At 41.0% G+C, this 13849-nt stretch overlaps 1 protein-coding gene across 7 annotated transcripts in view; it reads left to right on the top strand.

Moving 5' to 3' along the window:
* Positions 1 to 2228: 2228 nt before the first annotated feature.
* The window catches only part of DGKB (diacylglycerol kinase beta), a 521988-nt gene continuing 510367 nt past the window's right edge, over positions 2229 to 13849 (top strand). For 2 of the 7 annotated variants that reach the window (XM_048838274.2, XM_048838272.2), the window contains exons 1-2: positions 2229 to 2705; positions 3822 to 3946. The gene's annotated coding sequence lies outside the window, so the exon portion shown is untranslated. Of the gene's footprint in view, positions 2706 to 2823; positions 3156 to 3821; positions 3947 to 13849 lie in introns of those variants that run through there. The other 5 variants (XM_075125825.1, XM_048838275.2, XM_048838277.2 and 2 more) reach the window with 4 other exon arrangements.

The raw sequence follows: 13849 nt of genomic DNA on the forward strand, positions 1-13849 counted from the left end.
ACACAGCACAGACCTTCCGGCCATGGGGAGTTTGCCGCCACCCGAGGGGATTGGATTGGTGGTAGGGGGACCCGGTCCAAGCCCAGGGCCCTAACAATATTGGATGGTTCTGCCACTGGGTCAGCGGGTATCCCACCAAAACACACTGTTTCACTCTCCGGCAGCAAAACCAAACTAAAATCTGGTTTCTCTGAGCTACTTCCTACCATAGCCTGGGTGTAGGGCTCCCTAGTCCAATGGTCCTCAGTCTCCTTGGGGTACATGGCTGACGACAGTACTGGCATGTCTTCTCCATAGTCAGTCTCCTGGGGGCTAGGCGCTGCACAATGCAGTTTTGTCTCTGGCATTCTGCAGCAGGCTGAAGATGTCTGGTTCTAGCCCAAATGAGCTGTAGGGCCTGCCTTTTATACTTCCTGCTATGTCCAGGGGGAGAGTAGTGGCCTCACACTGTCAGGTTTGGAGGAAGGCCAATCTGTCTTGCTACAGTTACCCTTTTGTTTGTATATTGGTACCAGTGTGGACTTTCTTCTTTCCCTTGTGAACAAACTGCATGAACCAGCATGTGCCAACCTCTGTCAAGGCTTCGATCACTTCTGCCATGATTTTGACTTGGACCTGCTGCTTTTCCAAATGCCATCTTCAGCAGTGCAGCCTTGATGCTCCCTCAGGTCATTGACATCTATAATGATCATTCACAGCCTATCAAGGGTTTTCCATTAAGTAGATCCACATAATATTTGTTAGTTGCATACTGTCTTCTGTCACAAGCAGTCTGCCCCTCCATCTTTTGTGAATGGTGTGTTCATTGTCTTCCTTCGTTTTGTTTCTTGTCTGCATGAGTGCATACATTTTCTTTTTGAGAAGTTTGAAGGCAATTGTTCAACTCATACGGCTTGTCTAAAGCTAGGATTTTTGCCTTTCGGTTGGTTTATGTCAGGGCCAAATTCCATTTTTGAGTGAGAAAAATCTCCTTGAAATAGTGTATTAAAATGGAAATCAATGTCTTGAATATAGAAGAGGTGACAGGGACTAGCAGTGTACTTGAGGTAAATTGTTGTATGGACATAGGAAATGTCTACTTTCAGTTTTTGCCACCTTTTATCTGCATCACTGGCTGCAGTTGAAAAGTTAATCTGACTGAGACTGTCACCAGGAAATGCTTCTCCAAATTCATTGAGACTCACCCCCCCACCCCAGTTTTGTGTGTGTGGTGGGGGTGCTCTGGCATGTTGGAAATAGTTGCTTACATCAGCCTGACCTTATCATGCTCAGAATGAGTTGTGGGAGTTACTTCACGTGGGAGAACAGGGTATTAGCACCACTCATAGGTCTCTCAACACCTTTTCAGATCAAGTCCTTTAATCCAGGTCTAGCTCTTGTTATGGAAAGACTCTCACTAACTTCAGTGTGAGATCTGACCCTAATCTATTTCCTGTCCTTTAGGCATTGGTTCTGAGGATGGGGGAGAGATGTTTTAATAATAAACTATGCTCTGGGATTAACGAAGAGACACTTTCTGTACAGCTTCTATTTCACTAAGGGAGGTAGGGGTGTGTGTTGTGGGAAATAAGGATGTCCGAAGGTGAAGTAGGTAGAAAAGGAAGAAGGCCTCTGGTTGTGGGGATGACAAGACTGGCCTTTAAGTCTAATTTTTGCTCTGAAAAGCATTCCAGAGCATTGTCTCTCTCAAAATTTATTCACAAATTCTTCTAAAGTCCTTACTGCTGCCTACCACTCCATAAATAAATACCCCCTTGGGTGCTGACTTGAGACCCATAGCTAGGGAAGGAAGTGGGGGAACAGATGGGGCAGTGCATGGCAGAACTTTATTGGCGGAAGCTTGATGAAGGTATCTACATCCCCCAGTGTAAGGGCAAGGTAGGTCAGGCTGAGACGGGCGGGGGGGTCTTGTGGCAGGAGAAGGTACGTTGGTGACTGAGCTGGTCCTGAGGCACTGGGCACAGGTGCAATGTTCGGTCTGGCTGCAGGCAAGTAGCCAGAGCCTGGGGCGAGCAGAAAGCCTGAGGTCCCAGCGTAGGGGAAGGGAGCGACACCCTGACACACACACACACACACACACACACGCTGGAAGAGGTAGCCAAACAGACGCATGCCACCTTTGACAGACCCACGGCCACTGCCCAGTGAGCTCCCAGTGGCTGACACCGTTTGCTCGTTTGCACGCACGCGCTGCCCGACAGAGCTGGTGCCCCCAGGCAGCCAGCGCCCGGGGCTGCACGCGGACGCAGGGCGCCAGCCCACACGCGGAGCCCCACGGAGATGCCCGGCGAGAGGCACCGACACCCGCGCACCCCCGTGCGCCGCGCCAGTCCGCAGCCTCTACCTAGGGGAGCCCGGCACGGGGCTGATTGCCGCCGCCCCCGGCTGGAGCGAAGCGACAGCCCCCGGCGGGAAGAATCGGTGAAGTTTAGGTGAGTGCTGCCCACGCCGCGGCAGCCGCTCCTCTCACCTGGGGGAGGGGACTGAGCAGCTGCCGCCGGCGCCGCCGCCTCCTCACTAACAGCAGCAGCGGCGGCGGCGTTGTGCGGAGTCCTTCCCGCACCTCCTCCTGAGGAGACCCAGCAGCCGGAGACGCCGGGGCCGGGGCTCGCCCGCCGAGGTCAGCCCCCCAGCCTCCGCACAGCGAGCGCGCACCGCCAGCCCAGACGCAGCCCCGGAGGAGAAACGCCGCTGCCGGCCAACAGGTACCGCCGCTTTGCTGGTGTCGGGCTGGCTTTGAGCAATCCCTGGGCTTTATTGGGCGCTTCTGGGTGAGACCCTCCCCCCCACCAAAGGGGGTGGGAGTTTTGCTGGTACAAAGCCCGCATACAATGCACGGCAGGGCTTGGGGTTGCCTGTTCCCGGGACAAGAGCAGCGCAGTGAAGGTGCGCGGTTAACTGGAGAAGTGGGTTCATCTTCTGCCGGGGCTGGGAGAGAAGCTGCGGTTAGCAGTTGTTCCGGAGGCCGGTGTTGTGCTGTTCAGTGGGGAGCAAGGTTAGGGGCTCTGCTGCCGCAGCCTGCGAGAGAGGTGGCGGTGGCAGAGACTGTGTATTTGCAATGATCCGGATAGACGATCAGCTGCTGCTGCTCTCTGGTGTGCTGATCCCTCTCTCTCTCCAGAGGTGCACCTTTGCCCGTTCTGCATCGCACTGCAGTAAGTTAGCAAACCACCGGGTGCTTAGATTGATTGATTGCGGTCTTGAAAGCTTAGTTGAGGGGAATATGTGCGTGTATACATGGGAGGGGTTAGGGAGAAAGTTGTAGCAGCCATGAGTGCATTGGATGTTTCATGATTCATTAATCTTCAGTTAGTTCCTACTTAATGTCAGGTCCATTTGTCTCGCTGACCTATATCGTTTTGTTCATGCCACAGTAAATGTCATGTTGCCTGTTGGCTTTTCATCAATTGTTTGATTCAATAAACTTGGCCTCTTAAGAATTCAGTGTGACTAATAGAGTAGTGAGTGGATGAAACAAAACATGTAACTGGAAACTTGAACTGCCAAGGCCCATCTCCTGAAACTTTCTGTTGAGGTGGCAGCCTGTGTGTCTAAATGGCTTTCCAAGAAGGAATTCAAAAATATTGCAGTGTTTTATTTGCCTAAAATTTCAGATGTCTGAGGCCAACTTAATTTCAGTTCGTTCATGTTTTACAAAGTCCAGTTGTGCTTTGATTCATTTTGTTGTATGAAAGAAGTGTGAAGTTTTTTTTAAATGTCAGAAGTGTTCACATTAATTTCTGATAAGTGCACCTTTTTTGAGGTGGATTAGGGATTTCCTCAGAACATTACATCATGAATATTCTTCCTCTTCCAAACAGGCAGTCTTTGAGTTCCTCTGGTAATAATTCTCATGGAGACTGTTTTATAGAGGAAAACCAATGACCTTTTGCAGTATTGGAAGAAAGGAGACGTTTTAGTCATCTTTAACAAACAATTTTAACAGGTTAGTATAGCTTCCAAAAGCCAACATTGTAAAAATATGTCAGCAAAAAGAAAAGGCATGGCACACAGAATGAAAAGAGGTAGCAATATTTCCACAAGTGAGGGGGGAGGCAGACGGGGGCTGGGATGGGGGAAGCCATAACTCAAAACCCAGCTTTTTTTAAAAGAAATGCCACACTCCTGTTGAGGTTTAATAACCTGTTTTTTTTTCCCCCTCCCTGTTTTGTTTTTTAAATGGATTTTTTTTTTTCATATGCAAAAACCACACGATCACCATTGTCTCTGAAAATTCTAGGAAGTGCTGTAGGTTCCAAGGAGTGCCTTAGACCTATGTGAAAAATATGCCTGGACAGGCTTTGCAGATTAAGAGTGTGTGTGTGTGTGTGTGTGTGAGAGAGAGAGAAATGACAATCCAGAAATACTGCATCGTGTGTTAAAAGGATAGGATGTACAGAATGACAGCAGCTTCTAAGAAATAGCTGACATCCAGAAGCAGAATCTCTTACAGGGTTGTCATGATGCCCCATGTTCATTTGTGGGGGAGGAACAACAGGGACATGCAAAATAACAGCTGTTTATCAGGAAATGAAAGTCCTCAAACAATGCTTTATTAGGGGACTAATACTCCCCCTCAAGTTTTAAATATTTTGGGCCAAGATCTAGTAACCCTTTTGGAATTAGTAGGATTGCATGCATCTAACAGAATACAGATTCTTTTATTTGTCTGGGAGGAGGAAATACGTGCAGGATGCTACTTGCAGAGGCTGTTTCATAAGCTAATAGAATATGGTATTTGCAGTGTTGTTGTAGCTATGTTGGCGCCAGGATGTTTGAGAGAACTGGTGGTGAAGTAATGTTGGGTCAGTATTAATACCTAGATGGATAGATAAATTGCTTTTTAAGAGTTTAAACATTCTGTGAGTAGCAAAGCTATTACAGATTAAAGTAAATTGTGTGGTTTTACTGTGTACAAGGATTTTTGTACCACCACTCCTATGAGGCAAAATGTCATCCATGTGGTGCCTTTTTAGGATGCAGGTGGACACTCTTGACAGTTGCTGAGATTGCTAGAGGAGGAAAGAATAGAATAGTGAAACAGCTGTAGGGGTCTCTAAGGTGCCACAAGTACTCCTTTTCTTTTAGCTGTAGGAGAGCTGCTAGAGCAGCATGTGGACAAAGCAGGAAGTAGATTTGATTGATGTTTTTACAAACAAATTTATAATAGGCTGACTAAGCCTATGGTAGTAAGACAACATTGTTAAAGACGGTAAAGACAGTCAGCTAGGTGACAGAACTGGATTTCTGCTTTCCGTGCTTGCTTACATTGTAGCATCTCTAAATGCTTTTGAATTTCCCTTTTAAAACAAACTATACTTTTGCAATCGAGTTATTTGAAATCAAATAACTAGAGGGAAGCTTGTTTGAATGTTAGTATAACGTTCATTTCCTCTTTGAATTCGCATGACCTTTATAGTGCATTGGTGTGTGAAATATACATTCTCACCACACATAATTTTAACAGGTCTGTTTTTAGCAGGCATTATTTCTGTCATTTTCTCTGTTTTTATAATTAAATTTGTCACACAGAACATATTTTATAATGAAAGCTACGCACATAATGTAACTCCGTATCCTTTGTCATTCCTTGGTCTGCTGTGTCTACTCTATGGCCAGTTGTTCCCCACTGTTTCCACTTGTGGAAACGAGCAAGCAGGATAAGATATGTACAGGGAGAGGAGAGGGATGTGGTATGTATGGACAGTTCTTGCTCAGTGACATGCTGTCCAGAAGCATAGGAAACTCAGACAAGTTCCACAGATGGGAACGGGATGGAATTCAGACCTGTTCCCTCACTGTGATATGCCATCCCCCTGAAGGGCAGTGTGGAGGGTGACAACATTTGAGGGACATGGTAGGAATATGACAGGTTTCAGAGTAACAGCCGTGTTAGTCTGTATTTGCAAAAAGAAAAGGAGTACTTGTGGCACGTTAGAGACTAACCAATTTATTTGAGCATGAGCTTTCGTGAGCTACAGCTCACTTCATCGGATGCAATAGTAGGTAGGAATATGGTAGGAATATGGCTCCCTGGTGGACAGGAGGCAGTTCAGAGGCACAGACCTCTGGTGGCCTCTTGAGATCGATTGGTTTTAGAGTCAAACCCCTTCTCTGTTCCACTAAACTCTGCTCCCATTCTCAGTGGGGATAATCACTATCTCCTTTCTTCAAAAAGAAAAGCAGCAATGGAACTGATTCTCTTCAGCCTTCTGAAAAAAATGTGGACCTGTGCAAAGTAGTCTAAAGTGCTACCTAGTCATAATGCCAGCAATTTATATATACATTGTACTTTTAGTAGTAAATTACTACACAAGATGAAAGGCAGTGGAGAAAAATCGTAGTCCTTTTTGCAGGAAAATCACAATTGTAGGATGGATTGGTTCTTTAGTTGTAAGCTCTTTAGGATTGGGAACTTTCTTCTATTTGTTGTAATGCTCAAGGAATACCTGTGGTGGTATATTATATTATTATTATTTATTAATAACCTGGAGTTTTCTCATTATAATTCTCTACACACCATCAAAAAAATTCTTTGTAGTAACATAGTTCTTCAGCGCAGTAATTTTTCTATACAATGGTTGGCATGGTATGATAGCTTTCTACCTGGACAAACCAATTAATAATGCTGTTAAAAAGTTAAGAAAGTGACTTTTTTAAAGTTATTTTTCATGTGTTCTCACTTGTATTCTCTGACAGGGAGAAAAAGCCACTCAGAAAATTCATATATTGGGCATTGAAACTGTTATTGCTAGTTTGTCTAATTTTACCTATTTTTTTAACACCATTGCTGATGGTTTAATTATGCTGTGATGAAAATAAATGATTTGTTGAAGATAAATGATTTAACATAATACTATCAGCCAGGCTTGCTGAGTACACTGTCTGCTCATTTTTAAAGGAATATATGCAGTGTACATGCTTTTTAAAATCCGTATTTAATAGTTCCAAATCATCAAATAAAACAGCTTTATACAATCTAAAACAAACATTTCCCTCCTTTAATTATTTTTTGCCTTTACATGAAGATAATGGAGGCTTTGTCTGAGTAATGCTTGCAATATTGGGCCTGAGGGATATGTTTTTTCTTTAGTTACTTTGACACACATTTGAAATTTTAACGAATGTAAGCACTTTGTGGTTGCTTAATTATTCTGTGACTGATCCATTAGTAGCAGTTTGGGATGCAAGTAAACAACTTGTGACACCATTGCGCTGTCCTAAACTTTTCGGGGGAAAAAAGAGAGAATTTACAAACATATCTGTCACTTCAGTGTTACTAATTAGAGTTCTAGTTGATGTAATTCAGTAACTTCCTCCACCCCACATAAATGTTCTCCTGTTTTAAATAGTGTTTCTATTATTTAATAAACTATACATTTTTGAAAAATGACATCTAGGTAAACTTTTCTGTGTCTAAAACATTTTTGTGCCACAAATGTCAGTTTCTCAGTGTTTCTCAGTTTCTCAGTATGATCCTTTTGAATTTCATGCAACTTCATAGGGAGCAGAAATGACATTTTCTGCATCTAATAGCAGAGGGATTTTCTGTCCTTCTCCTCTCCCCAGTTATTTTCAAATTTTATAAAAATGTCTGTCTTGAAGCTTTTCAGCTTCATTTGAGGATTTTTTTGACAATATTTTTTCTTTTTGTAGTAATAGTTTTTGTGTGTTTAATAGAAAGTTCTGCAGAAGCTGTATGAATATTGTCAGGTTGTTGTTGTCAGAATGGTTAGAAGTTTTTGGTATCTATATTTTATTCCACCTGACAATTTTTGGCAAAAATAAGACTATAAATTAGACTTGAAAGAAAAAAAAATTACTGTTCTATTTAAGCACAAAAGAGTTTGTGCCTCATTTTGATCGGAGTTTCCAAAAGCTCAAATTCCCATCTTAATCATTTTCTCCTCTTTCTGTACTGAAAAGGTATGACGATGCAGATACACTGTAAAATAATTACAGGAGAACGTCAGAGTTATGAACACCTTGGGAATGAAGGTTGTTTGTAATTCTGAACAAAACTTTATGGTGGTTGTTTCAAAATTTTACAACTGAACATTACCTTAATACAGCTTTGAAACTTTACTATGCAGAAGAAAAATGCTGCTTTCCCGTTATTTATTTTTTTAGTAGTTTACGTTTAACACAGCACTGTACTGTATTTGCTCTTTTCTTGGTATATGATGCTGTTTGATTGTGTGCTTCCGGTTCCAAATGAGGTGTGTGGTTGACTGGGCAGTTCATAACTCTGAGGTTCTACTGTAAGCTTGTAATGTTGGCTATAAAACTAGTCAGACTGAAATGTATACAGGTTCCTTGCAGATTAGGCTGGAAGCTTTGTGTATATACTAAAAAATTGGATTTCATAATTATGCAATCTCCATGAAACAGATAGAAGGGGAAATTGACTTGAGGTTAGTGGACTAGTTTCATGATACATGGGCAATGCTGGCACTTATTGTCATGTAGATCATTTAGTCCAGGGGTTCTCAAACTGGGGATCAGGACCCCTCAGGGGGTCGCGAGCTGCCAGCCTCCACCTCAAATCGCCCTTCACCTCCAGCATTTATAATGGTGTTAAATATATAAAAAAGTGTTTTTAAATTATAAGGGGGGGTCGCACTCAGAGGCTTGCTATGTGAAAGGGGTCATCAGTACAAAAATTTGAGAACCACTGATTTAGTTAGAGCCCATGTTCATTTGTCCCACTAATGAGCAGTTATGTGTATTAGTAGACTCACTGGATGTAATCATGGCCCCACTGAAAACGTTGTGAGTTTTACTATTGTCTTTAATGGGACTACTTGTGTGATCAACAGTTAATCAATGTGAATAAGGGGTTCACAGTCTGGCTTTTAAAGAGGGACTAGTACAACATGAGTAGGAGACAAAAAAAAAATCAGTGCATGTGTCCAAAGAAATTTCCCCCCAAAGTATATATCATGCTTTCTGCATCACACACTGTGGGCCACCCACCATGAAAAACTGCTCCACTTCCCAGTTATTTCTCTTGTGTGAGTTTATGAAGTATTCTGTTGCAATGGTGATTTATACAGGGAACAGAATGTGAAGGAAGTTTAGCAGGATTGTGCAATCCTGATCGTGACATATAGTCTTTACCATCTAAATAATTTAATGCCAAAGGAAACTGACCAATGCAAGTCATTTTCCCTCTACCACAAATGTCTAAGTCTTTAGGTGTTCAAGAGTTGTTTTGTGAAATTGGCAAGAGTCTCCAGGGCTTTTCATCTTCAGCTCTTCAAGGCTCAGAATGGACTTCAGGGATCCATTGTGGGGAGGCATCCCTGGGGAAGAGTAGAGTCAAGAGACGCAGAATGCGGGAATCAGGTTGGATAGTGGCTGTCTCTAGTTGACCTCTGCTGCTGCTTGTGTTTGTATTATAGCAGTGATTTGAGGTATCCCATAACATATACAAAGGCCTCAATCCTGTGTGCATGTGAGTAACCATATTGAACACTAAGGGACTACTCAAATAAGTAAGGTTTTGCATGTGCTTATGTGCTTGCAGGATGGGGGCCATAGCATGATAGTGAGCTAATTTCAAACACTAGGGACAGGAAATGGCAGGAGAGCAATACCTGTGGCAAGCCATGCACTGAGGCAGCTCAGCCTTCCAAAGGATCACAACAAGATGGTGGCAGTCTTTCCAGGACCTTTCTGTGAAAGGAGAAAAGTCTGTTTCCATACCTCTGGGATCTAAAAGTGGTGGCCGTGAGTTAGCACAACAAGAGTATAACATTCCATGTTGCAATCCAGACCAGTGAAGGGTTGTGTGCAACCTTGGGTGCCTTACAATACATTGCTGCTGTAGGTCCCAACCTGGGCCCCTCATAAACAGCCAAACAGAATGCAGGTCACACTCTGAGTGTCTTTTTGTATAGCTGCAGCCTGCTAGCACACTCCAGTCACACTTCCGCTAGCCTTGGTTACCAGTTGCAATGTGACCCCAACACACTCCCAACCCTGGATTTTTCTTAGAAAACGTGTTCTGCACTGTACAGTCCTCTTCTGTACAGTGATATTGGAGGTTCATTGCTCCTGTAAGGTGTCAATGTACAACAGTTTGCTACTTTATTTGGAGTTACCAAACAATTCAGTTTAAACACAATACTGGATTAGTTTTGATTAAAGTTTATTTAACTACAAGCAATAGGTTTTAAGTAATACAAGTATAAGGCATTAAAATCAGAAATGGTTACAAGAGAAATAAAGAGTAAAGGCATTTAACTTAACAAACTAGACTTGGTTCAAGGTAAAATCCTTACTACATGTTCCCAGCTACAGAACTGACCAAATTCTCAAGTCAGAGCCCCTCCCAAAGTCCAACTCTGTTTTCTTTGTAAGGTGAAAGAGAGAAAACCTGAGATGTTTTTGCTCCTCCCTTTTATGGTTCATTTACTCTTTGAAATGCATTTTCCTGAGGGTGACTCCTATATAAAGCTCCTTCCAGCTGTGAGGATGAAGCCGTGGGGTCTTGTGATGAGAGGTTCCATGTTATTGATAAAATGCAAATTGATCTGTTCCTGCCCCTCTCTGCTGCCAAAGAATGGCCACTTGACCAATGACTGCCAACCAACTTTGATGACCCGTGGCTAGAAGTGTCAGTTTATCTTCTGTCTTTGAGAAACTGGTTAACCCATTCCCCAAACTTGTCTCTTAAACACATTTTAGTCATAACTTCAGTTTATGATCATAACTTTACGTACATTGCTGCTATGTGCATTTCACCATGATATTAATGACCATTGAGTTATTAGTTTTCAAATGATACCTCACAAGGCATATTTTGTACAAAGATTATTACAGTGATGTGTAGGGTGTGAATATAAGGGTACATTCAGGTACAGTGAGTCACCACTACCCAGTCAATCCATGGGCTCCTCTTGTTTACCTGGAATTCCTTGCCTCCCCATTCCAGTGCTTACATGTCTCCTGCCAACTTTTCATCAAGCAGAAGGGAAAGAAATATTGTGATTGCAGAATAGAAGGACATTTTAAATCAGAGCAAAAAAAGGGAGGGACAGAAAGTAGGAAATAAGAGCAAAGAAGATAGATGGATAGGGAGGAAAACAGATTAAAAATGGAGTTTACAAATTAGAGATGGGGAAGAGATGCAGAAAAAGAAGTAAAAAGGAAAGATAGAAATGATAGTTAATGTTCTATGCTTATGGAAAATATAAAGAGATGACACCAATAGGCTTCTATAGAAATTTAATGAGGTTTTACAAAAATGAAATATTAGAAGTTAATGATTCCTCTTTCCTTGCACCGCAGACACTTGACCACATTTTTACCTTTAATTGTTTTTTAAATTGTGGATGGAGCAATTAAGTTGAATTGGTGGTGGTTCAATAGCTAAAATTTGTCACAGACTTTAAAATATAATTAATGATCTTCATAACTAGAAAAATCTGGGAGAATCCAAATCCTAATAATATATAAAATACATTTTCAAGTATTATTAAAAATGAATTAAGTAAAATCCTCTGATAAAAATAGAGTAAATTTTCGTCTGAATTAATTATTAGCCATAGAAAATGTGAAAGGACACTTTTTAAAAAAAAATTGCCTTCACAAAATAAGTACTTTGTCAGACATTTAAATTTTTTTTTTGTTAAAATGTATTATTTTATTAAAAAATTTCTCCATCTCTGAGTTCCATCTCAATAAAAGACATTCAAAAAGTATTTTATTAGAACAAAAATTAAAACCCTTTTATAATGTTCTGAAATATTGGATTTATTCTATTAAGCTTGGATTTACTCTATTAAGTCCTGCCAAGAGTTATTCAGTTATTTTACATAATATTATTTCTTTATTATTTACATCCTATATAAAATGAAAATAAACATGGCAGTGAGCAGACTTATATTAATTTTATATGATATGTCTGAAAATGAGTGCAGCATTACTATAATTTCATCTTAATCGGTAGAAAACCAACCGTCCTAGAGATGTGGGGCCTTTTTGTCCCTACCTGATTTTTCAAAGCAGACACAGAAGGAATTAACTCTCCTTCCCTTAGCAGTTGCATGGCTGCTTCGTAGGATATTTTACAGATTCTATAACTTTGTGTACTACATAATTGGAATGATAAAATCTTCTACTAGCCTTCATATCATGGCAACAGTACTATTCCTAAGAACTCTTTCAGAACAAAAATAAACAGGTTTGAGAGATCCCATGAATGCTTGCAAAGCACAACAGATATCCTGGGGATTAAACAACATTTCCACATTGCAGGGCTCCCCCAGTCCTCAGGATTAGTGGAATGTACTAACTGCCCCTGAAAGAAGGCACTATGGAAAATGGTAAAACACAATGGAAAGAATTGGAATGAGAAGCTCTCAATAATTCACATGGCCTTAAGATTGGCTCCAGTGAGCCATGGATATACCCCCTTCATTGCCACAATGGGAAGAAATATGAAGAGCATGCAGCAGGGGAGGCTGGGTACAGAAATCCCAGATGAATAGTAGTCTAGAGTGCTGAACGACTAATGGATACAGTGTGCTTATTGTTTAACAACATGAAATGAGTGCTCATTGTTGGATGCTTGAAAAAGAAGTAAAACACTATAATCAGTTATGAATCAGTTATAATCAGTTATCAGTTATGAAATTATCTGTCTCTGAAAAATCACTAAGAACTATGTACCAAAGACTGAAACCTCCCCATATTTTGTAATTTAGTTGGGGCATCCAGAGACTACAAAAGGAGCTCATGTGGTTAATTGTATGACCAGTCAAGATACTTTTCTAGCTCAGTTTGTGTTATACAACATACTAGTAAACTTCGGAGGTTTTTACTTGTTGCGGTTGGTGATGAGAAAAATAATCTTGATGGATGACCCAATATTTCCAGTTGTATTTCTAATGCACGAGAGGAAATTCTAGCCTTGTTACCAAGAATTTCTGTGAATTTGTACTTAGGTTGGATGAACATAAGGTCACAGGCCTGTCTTTTGTCATTGACAGAAAGAAAGAAGGATTTGTTGAACCTTAGAAACGGACTTTTCTAAACTCCACAATATTTAAAAAAAAAAAATCATATTCTAACATTTTAACATGCTGATAGATGTCTAGAGAAGAAAGTAAGCCAATAATAAGCATACACCCATATATTGTGTTTTACATCTTTAAAGCACAGATATTTACAGAACCTAAATGATTTTAAAGAATTATTTTTAATGAATAAATATTGCATCTCTTTACATATTTCATAGCTAATTAAAGAAATTCAAAGGCCATTTGCAGAGGCATACAAATATAGTGCATATTCCATATAAAATAGGATATAAAAAGTTTAAGGTTGAACAATAGTTAAAGACTTAAAGGTTCAGAAATTTCAAAGTTAAGATTGAACAGTAACTGTTCTCCCTTATATGATTGCTTTGTTACGTGATTTAATTACATGATCTACATACTACTTATCAAATTAATAAAAAAAACACATTAGAGAGTCACTCACGAGAGTCTGCTATGCCAAGAGGTGAATCATCTCCTCAGTGTAGGAGCTATAGAGCGGGTACTCGCACATCTCCGGGGCAAAGGTTTCTACTCTTGTTACTTCCTGTTACTGAAGAAAAAGGGAGGTTGGAGACCTATACTGGATCTTAGAACTCTCAACAGGTAGGCCAATGCAAAGAGATTCAAGATGGTTATGCTGTAAATTATTATCTCAGCGTTAGAAAAAGGGAAATGGTTCTTGGCCCTCAACCTTCAAAATGCATACTTTCACATCTCTATCATACCGAACCACAGGCGTTACCTCAGATTCACCCTAGGCCAGGACCACTACCAGGGCAGAGTACTCTCTTTTGGCTTTC

This window comes from Caretta caretta, chromosome 2 (genome assembly GCF_965140235.1).
Source record: "Caretta caretta isolate rCarCar2 chromosome 2, rCarCar1.hap1, whole genome shotgun sequence".
Lineage (NCBI taxonomy): Eukaryota > Metazoa > Chordata > Testudines > Cheloniidae > Caretta > Caretta caretta.